At 32.5% G+C, this 16,847-nt stretch overlaps 1 pseudogene; it reads left to right on the top strand.

The window, feature by feature from the left end:
• Positions 1-15,603, top strand: part of LOC108478255 (uncharacterized protein At5g39865-like) — a 72,255-nt pseudogene extending 56,652 nt beyond the window's left edge.
• The last annotated feature ends 1,244 nt before the right edge of the window (positions 15,604-16,847 follow it).

Raw genomic sequence — 16,847 nt, forward strand, 5'->3', positions numbered from 1 at the left:
TCGTACCCAATTCCGGCATCGAATACGGGTAAGGGGTGTTACAACAGGATTGCTCATCTGAGCTATATTCTGTCTGCAACATATGTAGGACCACATGTAATATGGGAAATTTATCCATCGAATTTCATTATTCAAACGGAATTTATTATTTTCCGGATATGTTTGAACATATGATTACTTCATTTATTTTTAACATTCATGTAATTCATACAATCACATACCATATTCAATTCAAGCATATAAATAAACACAATTCAGTTACACGAACTTACCTCGATACTTGTTTGTGTATGAAAATCTACTAATCCGAAACTTTTTCTTTTCCTCGATCTAGATTCGAATTTGAGTTATCCAGATCTATATAAATGAATTGAATCATCAATTTATCACATTTTATATTCAATTGGATTCAATTTACATCTTAGGAAAAATTACCATTTTGCCTCTATACTTTTCATAAATGATAATTTCGTCCCTAGGTTCAGAAAATGAAATTCATGCAATTTAATCCTTATTCCAAGCCTAACCAAAATTTCATATAACATTTACAGCAGTTGTATTTTACAAAATTCAGAATCTTTCCATGGGTTTTACCACTTTTCAATTTAGTCCCTAAATCATGATTTCATCAAAATTCTCTTTGTAAAAGTTGTTTATCTATCAACACCTTTCATTTTCTACCATAAATTTCAATTTTTAAGCATATTAATCCATGGAAAAATTTCTATACTTTGATATCTTTACAAATTAATCGCTAAAATAGATAGATTAGATTATCCCGATCTTAAAAATATAAAAATTACTAAAAACAGGACAAGAAAGCATACCTAATTAAGTTTGATTAACTTCCTTTCTCTCTCCTAGGGTTTCCATGCAAATTTTGGGGAAGATGATATAAAATGATGAGATTTTTCCATTATCATCTTTTAATTATTTTAGTTTCTAATTTAGTCCTTAGCCTTTTCTAATTTTTCCATGAATGAATCACCAAAAATATCTACTAACTTTTCTTTAATGGTGTAATTATCATATAAGGACATCAATTTTTGAATTCCATTGCTATTTGATCCTTCTAGCTACTAGAATTCAACTTTTGCATTCTATGCAATTTGGTCCTTTCCATAATTAAGCACATAATCGATAAAATTTTCTTATCAGAATTTTGATATAACATTCCTATCATAATATGGACCATTCAATAATATTAAAATAAATTTTCTTTCTAACTCAGGTTTGTGGTTCCGAAACCACTGTTTCGATTTCACTGAAAATGGGTTGCTACAACCATGTTCCAGAGTCACACGGGCTAAGCTATGTCACACAGTCGACCCACACAACTGTGTGACCCCAATTCCACACGGCATCAGGTTGTTACACGGTTTGCTCACACGACCATGTGATCCATTCATACGTCCTCAACTCTTCCACACAGTCGTGTGTCCTTTGTTCCCAAAATTTTCCCAACTTTTCTTTTTTAATTCAAATCGATCCCTGTTCATTTCGGAATTGTTTTTAAGCTTCTGTACACTCAATATTTACTTGAAATAGATTGAATAATGTATTTATGCATGCTCGTATGTATTTATTTATTATTTATTTGAGACTTTTATTAATAAATTGTATGCAATTGTTTGATAACTGTTCGTAACATGTAACAACCCATTTTCAGTGAAATCGGAATAGTGGTTTCAGGACTACAAATTAAAAATACATGAAAACCCTAGCTAAGAGAAAGTGAGTTTAAGCAAATTGTTTTGGCTCAATTATGTATGAATTCTTGTCTTATTTTTAGTAATTTTTATATTTTCGAGATCATAATAACCTAATCTATCTATTTTGGGGATCAAATTGCAAAGTTATCAAAGTATAAATTTTTGCCATGGATGAGTATGCTGAAATTTTGAAATTTATGGTAGAAAATGAAATGTTGTTGATAGATAAACAATTATTGTAAAGGAAATTTTCATGAAATTATGATTTAGGGACAAAATTGTAAAGGTGTAAAATTCATGGAAAATTTCTAAATTTTATGAATTACATGGGCTGTAAATGTTATATGAAAAATTTGGCTAGGCTTGGAATAAGGATTAAATTGTATGAATTTTATTTTCGGAGCCTATGGATGAAATTTGAATTAATTAAAAGTATAGGGGAAAAATGGTTATTTTGCCTAAGATGTAAGTTGGATTGAATTGAATATGAAATGTGTTAAATCGATGATAAATTCATTTATATAGATATGAAAAGATCAAATAAAAAGTTAGAACGAGAAAAAGAAAAAGTATCAAATTAGTATATCTCCGTATACGAGCAAGTGACGAGGTAAGTTTGTGGATCTAATTTGTGTATATTTATATGTTTGCATTAAATGTTGTGTATTTGTGAATTGTATAAATGCTATGAAAATATGAAATTAATCACATGTTCAATAATGCCCGAAAAGCAATAAGTCTCGTCTGAATAAATGAAATTTGATGGATACAGATTTCCCGTATTGGTTATGGTCCTGAATATGTTGCGGACACACCATAGCTCTTACAAGCATCCTGTTATAAGCCCTTTCGAGCTTCTTGTTACATGTTTCCTATAAGCATCCTGATCGGTATTGACCCTACATGTGTTGCGATCATACTGCAGCTCTTTGTGAGTGTCCTGTTATATGATCAGTATGGATCCTGCATATAATGCGGACATACCGCAGCTCTTTATAAGCTTCCTGATATGGCTCGCTTGAACTTCTTGTTATATGGCTATCTGGAGCTCCCTAATAATAACTCTTCGAAGTTACCTGTTAAGATCAATGATCTTCCTGTTTTAAACTCTTATGAGTTTCCTGTTATAGGCTTCCTGTTACATGGCTCATATGAGCATCCTGTTTTATGGCTCGATAGAGTGCTTCCTAATTATGTACCCTAATGGGTACCCCTGAATATGAGTTGACAGGCTACAGTTTTGTACACTTCGAGTGTACTACATGTGTATCCATCGATATTTCAAATAAATTCAACGGGTAAAGTTTTGACATGGTTAAACTGAACTTAAGATGATTTGTTATGAAAATGCAAATGTTATATGGAAATATGATATGAAAAGCACATGTTTATGAAAGTTATTACATGATGAGCTCATTATTGATTCTTGATGTTTAAATGTAATATCTGACTAACAAGTTTCTTGAGATTATATGTGTTTAGGAAATTTGTCAAATTTCTTTGGATAAATTTTGTATGCTTATCTTAAATATAAATGTCTGGTAATTTGATTTTCCGTTATACGAATTTACAAAGCATAATATGTTTATTCTACTTTATTTCCTCTGTTTTATAGTACTCAAAAGCTTATAAAAGTTGGAAGCAGGTCGGAGCAAGATCACACTATCCTTTAGCTCATTTTGGTATAATTAGTAAAATTTCCCTTAGTATAATGGCATGTATAAGTTAAATTGACCAAATAATGGCATATTAATATTTGGTTGTAATTAGCCATTGGAATGGCTAGTGATGGTATGTTTTGATAAATATGTGTATGAGACCATATTATGTTGATATGTGTTGTGTGCTTGAATTGATATACATATTAGGTATAAATATGCTTAAATGAATATTCGACCAATTTGGTAAGTTGGTCATTTAAAAATATGTGATGATATGCATAAGAATTGGTTTTGACTTGATTTAAATGTTTTGAATTGGTTTGGAAATGTGTTAAAATGTTAATGTAGGTGCAAGGCAAATTTGGGTGAGAAATAAGGCTCGGAAATGGCATTATTTTGCCCACACGGCCAGAGACATGCGCGTGTGGTTTGGTCATGTGTCCCCTGCATCTTAAAATTTGAGAAACAGAAGGCTTCTAATTTCTCACACAGGTAGAGACACGGGCGTGTGTCTCAGCCATGTGTGTCACATGACCTAGCACATGGGTGTGTGACTTGGCTGTGTGACCCCTACACCTAATTTTTGAAAATTAAAATTTTCCACACGGCTTGGCACACAGATGTGTGGCTGGCTGTGTAACCCAAGTTAGAGAGTTACACAAGCATGGACATGGACTCGGACACAGCTATGTGCCCCACATTGAATGCCCATACGGCCTGGGACACGGGCGTGTCACTTGGCCGCATGAACTACATGGGCATGTGTCCCCTGCACATAAGAAAAATTTTGAGATTTTGTGAAAAATTCTCTGAGCTCCCAATTTAGTCCCGACTTGTTCCTAAAGCATAAATTAGGTCTCGAGGGTCCATTCAAGGGACATTATGATTAAATATGATTGGTTTCTGATATAAATAGTAATTGACATAAATTAATTGAAATTGTTCTGTAAACTCAGGTAATGCTCCTTAACCCTGTTACGGCGATAGATATGGGTTAGGGGTGTTACATAACATCTCATTACCCGAGTTCGACAACCGGGATGAGTAAAGGGTGTTACAAAGGGTTTATAGGTGACTCACCATGAAGGCTTTAAAGGTGACTCGCCACAAATTTAACACCCCTTACCCAAGACCGTTGCCGGAGTCGAGCACGAGGCGTTACCTGACTTAACTTACTAATTCGAGGCATAAAATTTGATTTTAAAATTCATTTATTTACATTCATTCAATATGTCCCTAAAAAATGCCCACGAGACCCTAAAACATGCAATTGAAACGGTTCGGGACCAAACCGGGAACATTAAAAATTTTTCAATTACTTTGAAAATCAAAACAATTTATTTTATTATTCCTTATAAAATTTCCCACTTGCGTCATAGTCACTAAATAAATCATAACTCGAGTCACAAAACTCAAAATTTAAATTCATGAATTTTCCCTGAAACTAGACTCATATATCTTCTTACTAATTTTTTTCCAGAATTTTTGGTCTAGCCAATTAGTACATTGTATTAGTTAAAGTTTCCCCTGTTGCACTGTTCGACTACTCTGACCTCTCCTCACTACGAATCAATTTTCTCCCTGTAAAGAATTCAAATAACCATGCCATTTGTTTCTATTGAAAGTAGATTCACTAATAATCTAGAAATATAAACTATAACTCCTAATTCTTTTTGTACAATTTTTAGTGAATTTATAATTCAAAACAAGGGATTCAGAAATTGCTCTTACCCTACCTCACTAAAATTCAAATATCTCTTAATATACACTTCTTTTGCTTACTATGTTTCTTTCATATGAAAATAGACTCAATTATCTTTAATTATATATCTCATTCATCACCTAATTCCATTTCTACTATTCTTGGTGATTTTTCAAGATCACATCACTGCTGCTATTCAATACTGCTTTAATGCTAATTTCACTTTTTTCATGATTTCTTTGTATTAACTACCATTTAGGCATACATAACACTGAAACATGTTCTTCATTAGCCATTTCAATAGCTAATCATTATCAAATATTTAAATACCATTCTTTATCCATATCATAAGGACATACACACAAAATGGCTAAGTCCCTATACATGCCATAAACTAGAACGTTTGTAAATGAATATACCCATTTGGCAACTTGATAGTCGATAGTGTGAAGTGATCTCCGACGACCTCCAACCTGAGCTTGCTTTTAAGTACTCTGAAACTTGGGAAAGTGAAAGAAGTAAGCTTATAAAGGTTAGTAAGTTCACATGTAAAATAATAAGCATTAGCAATCAATTTAGCTTACTACTATGCTGTCATAATTTGCTTCAATAATGTTTAGTTCTTACTTTCCCATCTTACTCATCAGTAACCTTACCAAAGTCTTAGAATACAAAAGGCACCTTGCTTAATAGGTTGTTTACATACCTGCAACATCTCACTTAACACATGAGTACTCTTTCATAATATAGGCATATTGTCAATCATGTCATAAAGTGTCACAAGCATAACTGAAAACTCATCACTTACTTAATACTTGATAATCTCAATTACTTACAATCTCAATATTAAATAAGCCTTAAATTCTTACCTGTACTTTTTCTTCATGTTCTCACCTTATCGTTTCTTTGACTTACTCTTTGGATTATTCGGGAACCTTTTTCCTTTTTGAACTTACCATTGCCATGTCTTGACATGGTCTTATGTGGTATCCTTGCCTTATGAACTCACCAATGCCATGTCTTGCCGTGGTCTTACATGGGACCTTTGCCTTATAGTAACTCATCAATGTCATGTCTTGACATGGTCTTACATGATTTCTTTGCCTTATAGAATTTATCAATGCCATGCCTTGGCATGGTCTTACATGATATCCTTATCTTTCCAAATGCCATGTTCCAAACATGGTCTTACATGGTATCCTTGTCTTATGAACTCATTAATGCCATGCCTTGGCATGATATTACATGGGACCTTTTCCTTATAGTAACTTATCAATGCCATGTCTTGACATAGTCTTACATGATTTCCTTGCCTTATAGAACTTATCAATGCCATGCCTTGGCATGGTCTTACAGATATACTTATCTTACCAAATGACATGTTCCAAACATGGTCTTACATGGTATCTTTGACTTAGTGCCAATGCCACATCTTGATTTGGTCTTACATGGAGTCCTTAACCAATGCCGATGCCATGTCTTGACATGGTCTTACACGGGATCCTTGCCTTACCAATGCCATTTCTTGACATGGTCTTACATGGTATCCTTAACCGTCAATTCCTCCTTAAATGCCATGTTATGAACATGAGCTTTTCCATCAATTCTTCTTTAATTGCCATGGTACAACCATGGACTTTGAGATATCAATGCCTTGTTAAGTCATAGCTGAAACTTACTTGCTCAAATTTCTCAAGGTTAGTCGCATAACTTAATAATAACAATACTAATAACAATAATTGCATAATAATAAAATGTTACTCAACTTACATACTTACATTCTCAATCTCATCATATCATCAACTTAACTTATTCTCATCAAACTATGCTAGTCAATACTTTCTTGTTATCATACAAAGCCATAATACAAAATATGGTCTTACATATAAATTATATAAGTTCTCTTTCCAATATCAAATTATTATCGAACATTAATCATTATATCTGAAACTCAATACTAAATTATTTAGGGCCAAAATATCAATTTATCATTCAAATATGCATAATTAAATGCTTATTAAACATATGAACTTACCTTGATACCAAAACGACCATTTTACCAACTTTCTCGATTTTCAATTTTTCTCCTGTTCTAGGTCCAACTCTCACTTTTCGGGATCTAAAACATAATATTTCACTTATTTAATTAATGTACTATTCAAAACATTCCCCAACTCAAACTTTGGCAAAATTACAATTTTACCCCTAAACCTTTGCAGAATTGCAATTTTGCCCCCAGGCTCAGAAATTAAAATTTATCCATTTTTCTTATGTTTTATGACACGCTGAACATTTTTCCCTCCTATGGAAACATCAAATTCTCACTCTATCATGTACTTATGAACATTAGGTATTTTACCGATTATGTCGTTTTACTTGTTTTCACTTAAAATCACTTAGCAAAAGTTGTTTAACATAATTTCAAGCTTCATATTCTACCATAAAACATGAAAATAAACACATTTAACCTATTTGTATTTTTCCAAATATGAACCCTAGCATGAATTATTGCTAGAATAAGTTAAATCAAGTTACCGAGACTCCAAAAACGTAAAGAATATTAAAAATGAGGCTAAAACGGACTTACTATTGAGCTTGAAAAGCTTGGAAACCCTAACCATGGCTTCCCCCATGCTATATTTGGCCTCCGTGAAGAAGATGGACCAATTTTGGCCTTATTTTCCCTTTTTAATTCTTTTAATTACTAAATGACCAAAATGCCCTTAAAGGCTTTTCTTTCAAATTTATCCTATTCTTGCCCATTTTTTGTCCAAACTTAAATATAATGGTCTAATTACTAAATAAGGACCTCCACTTTAAGAACCCATTTCAATTAAATCCCCTTTATTATCTGGAACACACATTTTGCTAATTTTACAATTTAGTCCTAATTATCAAATTAGGCATTTATATAAAATTTCTTCACGAAATTTTCACACAATTATTCAATCAATGAATAAAACTTAAATTTAATTGAAATAATTTTTTTGACCTCGAATTCGTGGTTTTGCAACCACTATTCTGTTTAGGCCCTATTTTGGGATGTTACAACAAAGGCTTCCCAAATGAATCGCCACAAAGGCACCATGTAAACTATCATGTTTAATGATATGGATTTGCCTAAACTCAAAATTGGCTAAGGTTTGCCCACCATTGCCCTCGAGACACACATAATCCCTAGTAGACAAGAACGGCTCATCTGCCATTCCCAGAATGTACCATGGTCATGGTTTTTTCACATATCTGTCACAATAACATTTCTCATTTTTATTGTCTCAGCTATTCTCGTGTTTATGGTCCCAATGGACTACATTTCACCATACTGGACTTCATGTTTACTGTCCCAGCGGATGTCATCAAAGCACCACCACAAGGTCCGTCACTGTATCACATACTTTCCCAACACTCCGCCTGAACCCCCTTATCACCAACCATACTTAGTCATACATCACTCAAATAACATAATGGACATATCTACATAGATTTTTCTTATAATCTTAATAGAATCATACTTTTTAACACATAATTTCTCATGCATGCTTACCACACATCGTAATATCCATGCAGTGCATCGTATACTTCAATACATACATACATACATACATACATACATACGAATGTTTCACAGAGAACACACACAACCATACATACATACAACTTCTCAAGAAGATATGCACAGCTATATGAACATCGACTGTACAAGGAATCATTATAATATATCATGCAGAACTCGAGTCTAGACACTTACTAGAGACCTACCTTTACCTCGATTTGGAGTTTCTATTTCAATTTTCCTTCCTAATCTAGCATCAAAAACTACTTACAAGATCATGAAATTTCCATTAGAATCCTTATTTACAAATAGTTTACTAATGTTTCAACTACATACGACCTCCATGCAAGGCCTTTCACTCACACCCTGCTGTTCTTACACCTTTTAACATCATACTCATCAACAATCATAACATACAGGGCTATAAGACTTACCAGAGGGTTAAACTATCAATTGATTAAATGAGGTCTTAGCTTTATTTTAACAAAGAAGAAGAGAACATTTTGGTTAGAAAGAAGAACTAGAATGTAAAGTAAAAAGTAAAGTCATGTAAAATGCCTTCTCCCTTAATGGATATAAACTCCCTGTCCCTTTTACTGTGGACTTTGACAAGTGATGATGCTTACCTAACCCAAATATCTTGATTTTCCTGCAAAAATCTAGGGAAAAGTAAAGAGAATTCGGTGAAGAAATTTGTTACTGTTTGACCAGTCATAGAGAGAGTCTAATCAATCTAGTTGACTCCCAACTAATCCCGTTACAAACACCAACTAGAAAATGCTTGTGTAAACCAGGTGTACTATACCTTGGTGGTGACTGACATATGGCATGGTCTTAAAGACAATCAAATCTCCTACATCTTCCTCATACACTTGATTGGCTCTTAGTGCTCAGCCAAAACTCTGGGGCATACTCTTTTTTCACTTGAAGATACCCTGTAACTAAATCCGTAAGTATCGCCAATGGGCAGATACTTTAACGCTAGTATGTGCTAATACTCTAAGTCACCAGCAAATCAACAGGGTGGTAGATTATACTATTAAAATGCCAAAATAGTTTACATACATACCTTACTCACCTTTTTGGATCCATCGCTTTTGGGGTGTGATAGTACTCTTAAACTCAAATTTTGGTAATAAGACATAGTCTTAGTTTTTAAGTTTTTCCTTAGATTAGTCTTAAAACTTTAGGTGATGGGTGGTTGATCGACATTGCTCAAATTGGTTAGTGGTGACTCCATGTTTTTAAATTTTTGTGTCTAACTCTTTAGATTCTCATCTACCACGTCATGATAGCTTGCTAACTTCGCTGAGGACTATTCAAAAGTTGATTTACTCAGATTTTGATTTGAATTAAATTAAATTAAACCAAGTTGATAAAATGAGCTTTTTTTACAAAATATGTTTTTAGTCCCCACACTTTAACAAAATTCAAGATTTAAGTTATGTACTTAAAAAAGTGAAAAAATTAAGTTCCTCTTTATTTATTTAAAAATCTCGGTCCATTTATTAAAATTTTATTATTTTTATGAAAATTTATCAAGTTCTAATTTTGATTAGGTGGCCCTCATATGACATGACATAAAATTGACATAAAATAAACATGCTAACTTGACAAATTTTGATAGAAACTATCAAAGACAATAATGATTGGATTGGGTTTTTAAATTTAGGTATAACCACCTGAATGTTCATCTAACTTTCAGGTTTTATTTTGGTCACATAACTTCAAAAACTTTCAATTTCATCACCAATGTTTTCAAACTTTAAAATTTCAGCCACCCACGATTAAATTCTTAATGGAAAGTTGATGTAGGTCTATCTTTATTGGCCTAATAATTAATTTAGCTCTTCAGTATTTACACATTTTATCAACTTGATCCTAAATCTAATATTCAACAAATTTTGTTCTCAATATTTACAAAATTTGTCAATTTTATTCTAAATCTAAAAGTTTTAAAAGAGGAAAAATATTTAAAAATAATTATTTTGACAAAATGATTTAAAAATCTAGAAAGCATAAATAAATTATAAATAAATAATAAAACGTATGTATTAAAATAAATATACTAATATTAAACAAAATAAATTATAAACGATGTAGCTCTCAAAATTGCTTCTTCCCTTGCGGTAATTTACTAGCTCTTCATTTTCATCCTTTCTTTTATTTGTTTATATATATATATATATATATATATATATTATATATTTTTTTTCTCACAAGGTTCCAAATTTTTTTGTTCTTTTCATCTTTCTGGATATCGGTGGAATCTAAACATGACTTCTGGGTTGTCGGATTGTTAGGTGTCTGGTCTTTCCTCCTTGAGCCATTGTTCTTGGGTGTGGAGGGAGTTATGGGAGCCCTTATACAAACAAAGATGGCCTCTTTTGTATGAAGACTTCAAGGTTTTTAAAGTTTTCTTTTATGTAATTTAGCTTTGGGATTGTTGATTTTGGCTCATAGCTTTGCAATGGGTGTTTCTAGTTCTTTTGCAGTGAAACTATTACAGCTTGTTTGGTTCAATGTAATAGGTAAACCATTACAATTCTATTCAGTGGGCCCACCACAAACAGCAGTTTGGTTGAGTGGAATACCCTGTGATGGGTGTATTCCATTACAGCCTTATGCAGAGAATAGAGAGCATTTCTATTCCCTCTCCTCCCCACTGAATGGTCATTCGTTGTTTGGAAAATCATTCATCTCCCCAATTTTACCCTCCCCAATTTCTCACCTTCCTTCTTTCCTTTCTTCCTTAAACTCCAACCAGTAAAACTCCTCTCACTTATCTCCTTCTGGTAAACATTTTCCTCTATTCTTTTGTTCCTTTCATTTTCCTCTCTACAAATTTTTCTTAGCCTAAAATTTTTCTTCTCTTTTTGTTATCCATTTGAGTTGATTTTGCTTCCTTCTCCTTCATCGGAGTCTTCTTCAGGTAAATCTTTTCACTTTTCCGTTATTTCTTTTGTTTTCCTCTCTGCCAGTTTAAGTAGAGTTTGTTGTGGGTTTTTTTTTCCTCATTTGATAGCTTACTTAAATGGTCAATCATTGCTAAGAACAACACTAGAGAGATTAAAAAGCTTCATTTTTAATTAAAAAATCCCTTCTTTTCCTTTGAAAGTAATCATCCATTCTTTAGAGAGGAGTACTCATTTTGTTGTTGCTTCTAAAGTTTTTGACCTGTTAGCTCTAAAAATTTGTAGTTTGAAGTACCATGTAGTGTAGGATTACATTGGGTTTGGCAACCATTGATGAATGAATTTGAATAGAAAGTTCAAAATTTACCTCTAGTTGACATGCCGAAAAGGGTTAGAATGACCACAATATCATGCATTTTTGTTTCTAATTCAAACTCTAATGATTGTTAGGCTATGTGCTACTCTATTATCATGTTTGAGAGTTTTAAGAATGTGTATATTAATGGATTGTAAATATAAGGGGTACTTGTTTATCGTGGGAATCAGATAACTGGAGTGTTAAGGCAATCTGAAAAAAGACCACTGGAACTGGTAGGATGAGGTATCTTCGCCACGTTCCTCGTAGGTTCAAGATTGGTCTCAGAGAAAGTACGAAATTGCTAATTTCATTATATAAACATATTTGTTTCTAGTTTAAGGGCTTTTCGCCTTTCATTTTGTTAAATATTTGTGTTGGATCATGATACTAGGTAATGAAGTAGCAATCAAGAAGAAGGTTGCAGACTTTGGCTTAAGTTGGCTATGAGGTTGTTTTGATGAATCCATCTATTTTAGTAAAAGTTTTATGGGAACATTACATGAGAAATGTCATTTATTATATTGGATGCTTTTAAATATTTGTAGTTTCTATTTTCATGTAGCTGCTTAGGCTATTGTTGCTTGACACTTAATTACTGGATATTTTTTGGGATGAAGTTAATCATGTGCTTGTTTCGGTTTTGATGCCCTTCATCTTGTTTCAAATTATAGTCTTCTTTATTCGAGTATTGTTGTTTGAAGTATTTTCTACATTTTGTGAGTTACATTCTAGAAAAGTATAATCTTTGCTTGGCACTTACCATAATAAAATTGGAGGTATCAGTCCTTTTTATTATATAAATTTTGCAGCTGATGCTGAAACTTCATTGTTCCAAAACACATGTTTGATGGTATGTGCTGTGAATCAAATTATGTGATTTTAAAATTTTCTTTGTTTTATTCCATTTGAGGTTTAGGTTCTTTGCTTATCTTAGTGTATTTGGCATGATATTTTTCTTGCCCAATCTCTTATGTCTAACCACATGCATCAATTAGTGGAACCCAAAATTTGTGGTCCGATCATAAAACTGGAAAGTTGAACAAACTGATCGTTTGCAAATCATTTTTATTCTTATTTTTTTGTTTTGTCATGGTTGTATTGGAGTTTGCTATTATTTTGTATGAAATCGTGGTTGTTTATTCAGTTGCTGAATCAAAAGTTGAAGGATTGGCTAAGTCTAGAAATCAGAGTAAATGAATCCTTTAGAAAACCCTTCCATGTCTGTGCAAGCTAATTCTGAATTGTGAACATATTATTAAATAAAATTAATTTTTGATGGTTAAACAACAACTTGAATCCAATCAAATTGGACAAATATATGGTACGTAACCCCCAATAGTTAACGGTTGCAAATTGGAGGAGGATTATTATTGAACAGAACAGGTAAATTTCTGATTATGTTTGTTAACGGTTGCAAATTGGAGGAGGATTATTATTGAACAGAATAGGTAATTTTTTGATCATTTTTTTGTTTATTTATCAAGTTATTAATATATATTCGTTAAAAAAATTAAAAGTTGTATCCGCATTCGCTTATTAAAGTAAAATATATTCAATTAAATTAAATGAATTTTTTGGGGCATATTTTTGAAAAATGAAACTTTTTTACTTTAGATATAAAACAATCAAACAAAATATAATACTTATATAATAGATAAACAAAATAAGCGAAGCAATAACAATTATATAGCAATTAAACAATGAGTTTATAAACCAAATTCAGTTTAATAAATTGAATCTCAAACTTTTTGAGATTTAAAAGTTTATAACATATGGATTATGACATATAAACTAATGAAATCATGTAACTTTTGTTAATACATGAATGTTATGTTTGGATGTGAAATATAATTCTCAAGTTATTTATTACTTCTAATATTAAATTATTTTTCTTGTAGAATAATTAAATTATTTGTTTCACTAATGATATTTTAGCACATTAAATATGTATTGCAGTTTAAAAATAATAAAGTGATTATATATTTTTATAGTATTATATATTTTGATTTTTAACTCATATAATAATAATTATATTAAGAATGTTATTAAATTATTTTTTATTAAATTATATTTAATAATTATTATGTTAAAATATGGTTAAACTATTTATTATTTTTATTAAATTATTTTCAATAATAATCTTATTAAAATTTAATAACAATAACAATAATCATCTACCTTAAAAAAATCCGCTAAGGGTATTCTAGTCATTTTAGTTTTTTTCCTTATGCTATTACAACATCATTCTATTCAACCAAACACAAGAATATTATTACAGTTCTATTCCATTCCATTCAACCAAACAGTTGAATTACTTATTACAGCTCTATTCAATTACAGCTCTATTCAAATACAGCTCTATTCAATTACATCCCTATTCCATTACAGTGAACCAAACATACTGTTAGTGTTGAAGTAAACCAATGTAATTAAATATATTAAGCAAGCTCAATTGTTTGAAAACCATAAATAAAAATGATGGTAGGGTTGGAGGGGAAGAGGAATCGCTTATTAAATTTGTGCAACAATGTTTACAATCTCAATCACTCTGAAACCGATCGAATGCCTTAAATCGTTGGGGTTCGTGTTCAAACCAAAGCTGAAATTTGCTTAAATTGGTTGGAGTTCATTACTATGAAAAAATAAATAAAAGAAAGGATGAAATTGAAGGGCAAGCAAATTACCGCAAGGGAAGAAGCAATTTTGAGAGCTACATCATTTATAATTTATTTTGTTTAGTATTAATATAATTATTTTTAATGCATATGCTTTGGTTTTTCTTTATTATTTATTTATGTTTTTAGAATTTTTAATTATTTTTATCCAAAAGAATTTTTTAAATTTACAAATTTTATAAATATTTAAGGTTAAATTTATTATTATTATTAATTTAAATTAGAACTATATGATAAATTTTGTAAACAATGGGAGCTTAATTTGTTGAATTTTATATCACTTTGGTCCGAACCTAGACCCGTCCCTTCCCGACCCCACGTCATGTAACCCCTGCCTCGGCCTGGAAGCTGATGGCTTCCGCCTCTCCCCCCCATTCCCAACATCGAAATTTTTATCTCTAACTTAAAGGAAAACACTGATCCTAAATTAAACAGAAACAGCACCTTCTTGAAACAGCCTTCTTCCTTGCTAAAAAAACTCGAATCCGAAAATGACACTGGCTTAGAACCATCCCATTTCAGACAAGTTCTACCAAATATGCCCTCCAAACGGGGAAAATAGAGTGGTGATTTATACAACGACGTTGAGGGGAATCCGTAAGACATTCGAAGACTGCAATGTGGATAAATCAGCGATTGAAAGTTTTGGGATTATAATTTGTGAACGGGACACTTCTATGGACCCTGGGTTCAAAGAAGAGTTGAGGAATTAATGAATGGGAAAGGGAAAGAATCAACGAGCCAAATGACGCCGCCCCGAGATTTTATTAAAGGACGTTACATCGGGGGAGCCGATGGAGTGATGAGGATCATGGACGAATGTTGGTTTGATGCTTTACTTAAGGGATTGTCTAAGAGAAAAGCAGGGGAGGTTTGCAGTAGCTGCGGACATGTGAGGTTCTTGCCGTGTTTTCGGTGTAACGGGAGCTACAAGATGGCAGTGGCGGTGAAGGAGCCGAGGATGGTGGTGGTCAGGTGTACTGAGTGTAATGAGTACGGTCTCATGCATTGCCTCATTTGTAGCTGATAAATTATGGGGTTTACTTTTGGCATATTTAATAATCATTAATGTTGAGGTGTTTGATTTCATGCGTATATGCTTTAACCTTATTTGGAGTATCTCCTTTGATTTTAATCTTTATGTTGGTTTATATGAAATTGTTTTTGCTATGCTAATTTTAGTAATTCTAGCAATGCTGTGTTTCTACTTTGGAAGAAAAGACTTTTGAAGATCTTTAACAGGGTTATGTGTCATATTGCCATTGGAAATCTATTACTACTACTGTGGAAGTGTGGATTAATAGTTCACATAATTATTCTCTAGGTCAGATGTTTGAAAAGATTGCTCAATGTAAATAAGATTATCTATTAATAATGATACAAGTTACAGAAGCTTGTTGAAATTCTCCATATGGAAACAAAGTTGCTTTCACGGACTTCACCTGTGTGAGTGTTAAGTGATCAGTCAGGTGGTTAGTTTGTTAGTATTTGTTGAAGGGTTGTTACGTAGTAGTTAGACTTCATTTTCTTCTATATATAGGACTGTGTATACTGTATGAAGTAAGCAAAAGTTTCATAGAGTATTACCTCTATTAGTTTTCTCCTCTTTCTTCCTTAGAAATATCTTTCTTTTTGATTCTTCTAGCACCACTGATTCCTATGTGTCATTGTCAGTTGGGAGCACGTCGTGGTGTCCAAATTCTGAAGCTACACATCATGTGTGTCAAAATGCCTCCAATCTTCATACCTCTACTCCGTATTCAGGTAATTCATCGCTTCTCATGGGTAATGGGGATTCTACTAGGATTTCATTTATTGGGGATACTACTATACCTACACACAAGAAATTGCTTCATTTGTCGAATGTCTTATGTGTTCCACGCATTCGGAAAAATTTACTGTCTATGTTTAAATTTGCGATTGAGAACAATGTTTTCTTTGAGTTTCATCCATCTTATTGTGTGGTTAAGGACATCCAGACACAGGAAATCTTGCTGCCGGGCCAAGTTCATGATGGGCTCTATCATTTTTAAGCCGAGTTGGTTGCTCTCCGTCCGCCCGCTTACAACACTGCAGTTCAGGATTACTCCACGGGTGATGAGGTTTTTACGTTGTGGCATAAAAGACTTGGTCATCCTTCTTCTGTTATTGTAAAGACTGCTCTTGATCAGTGTCGGATTCCTTTCAATAAAAAATGCCTTTGATCATGTTTGTGTAGCTTGTAAAAAAGGCAAATCTCATAAGTTGCCCTTTTCATAGTCTCACACTGAA

Source organism: Gossypium arboreum, chromosome 8 (assembly GCF_025698485.1).
Source record: "Gossypium arboreum isolate Shixiya-1 chromosome 8, ASM2569848v2, whole genome shotgun sequence".
Taxonomy (NCBI): domain Eukaryota; kingdom Viridiplantae; phylum Streptophyta; class Magnoliopsida; order Malvales; family Malvaceae; genus Gossypium; species Gossypium arboreum.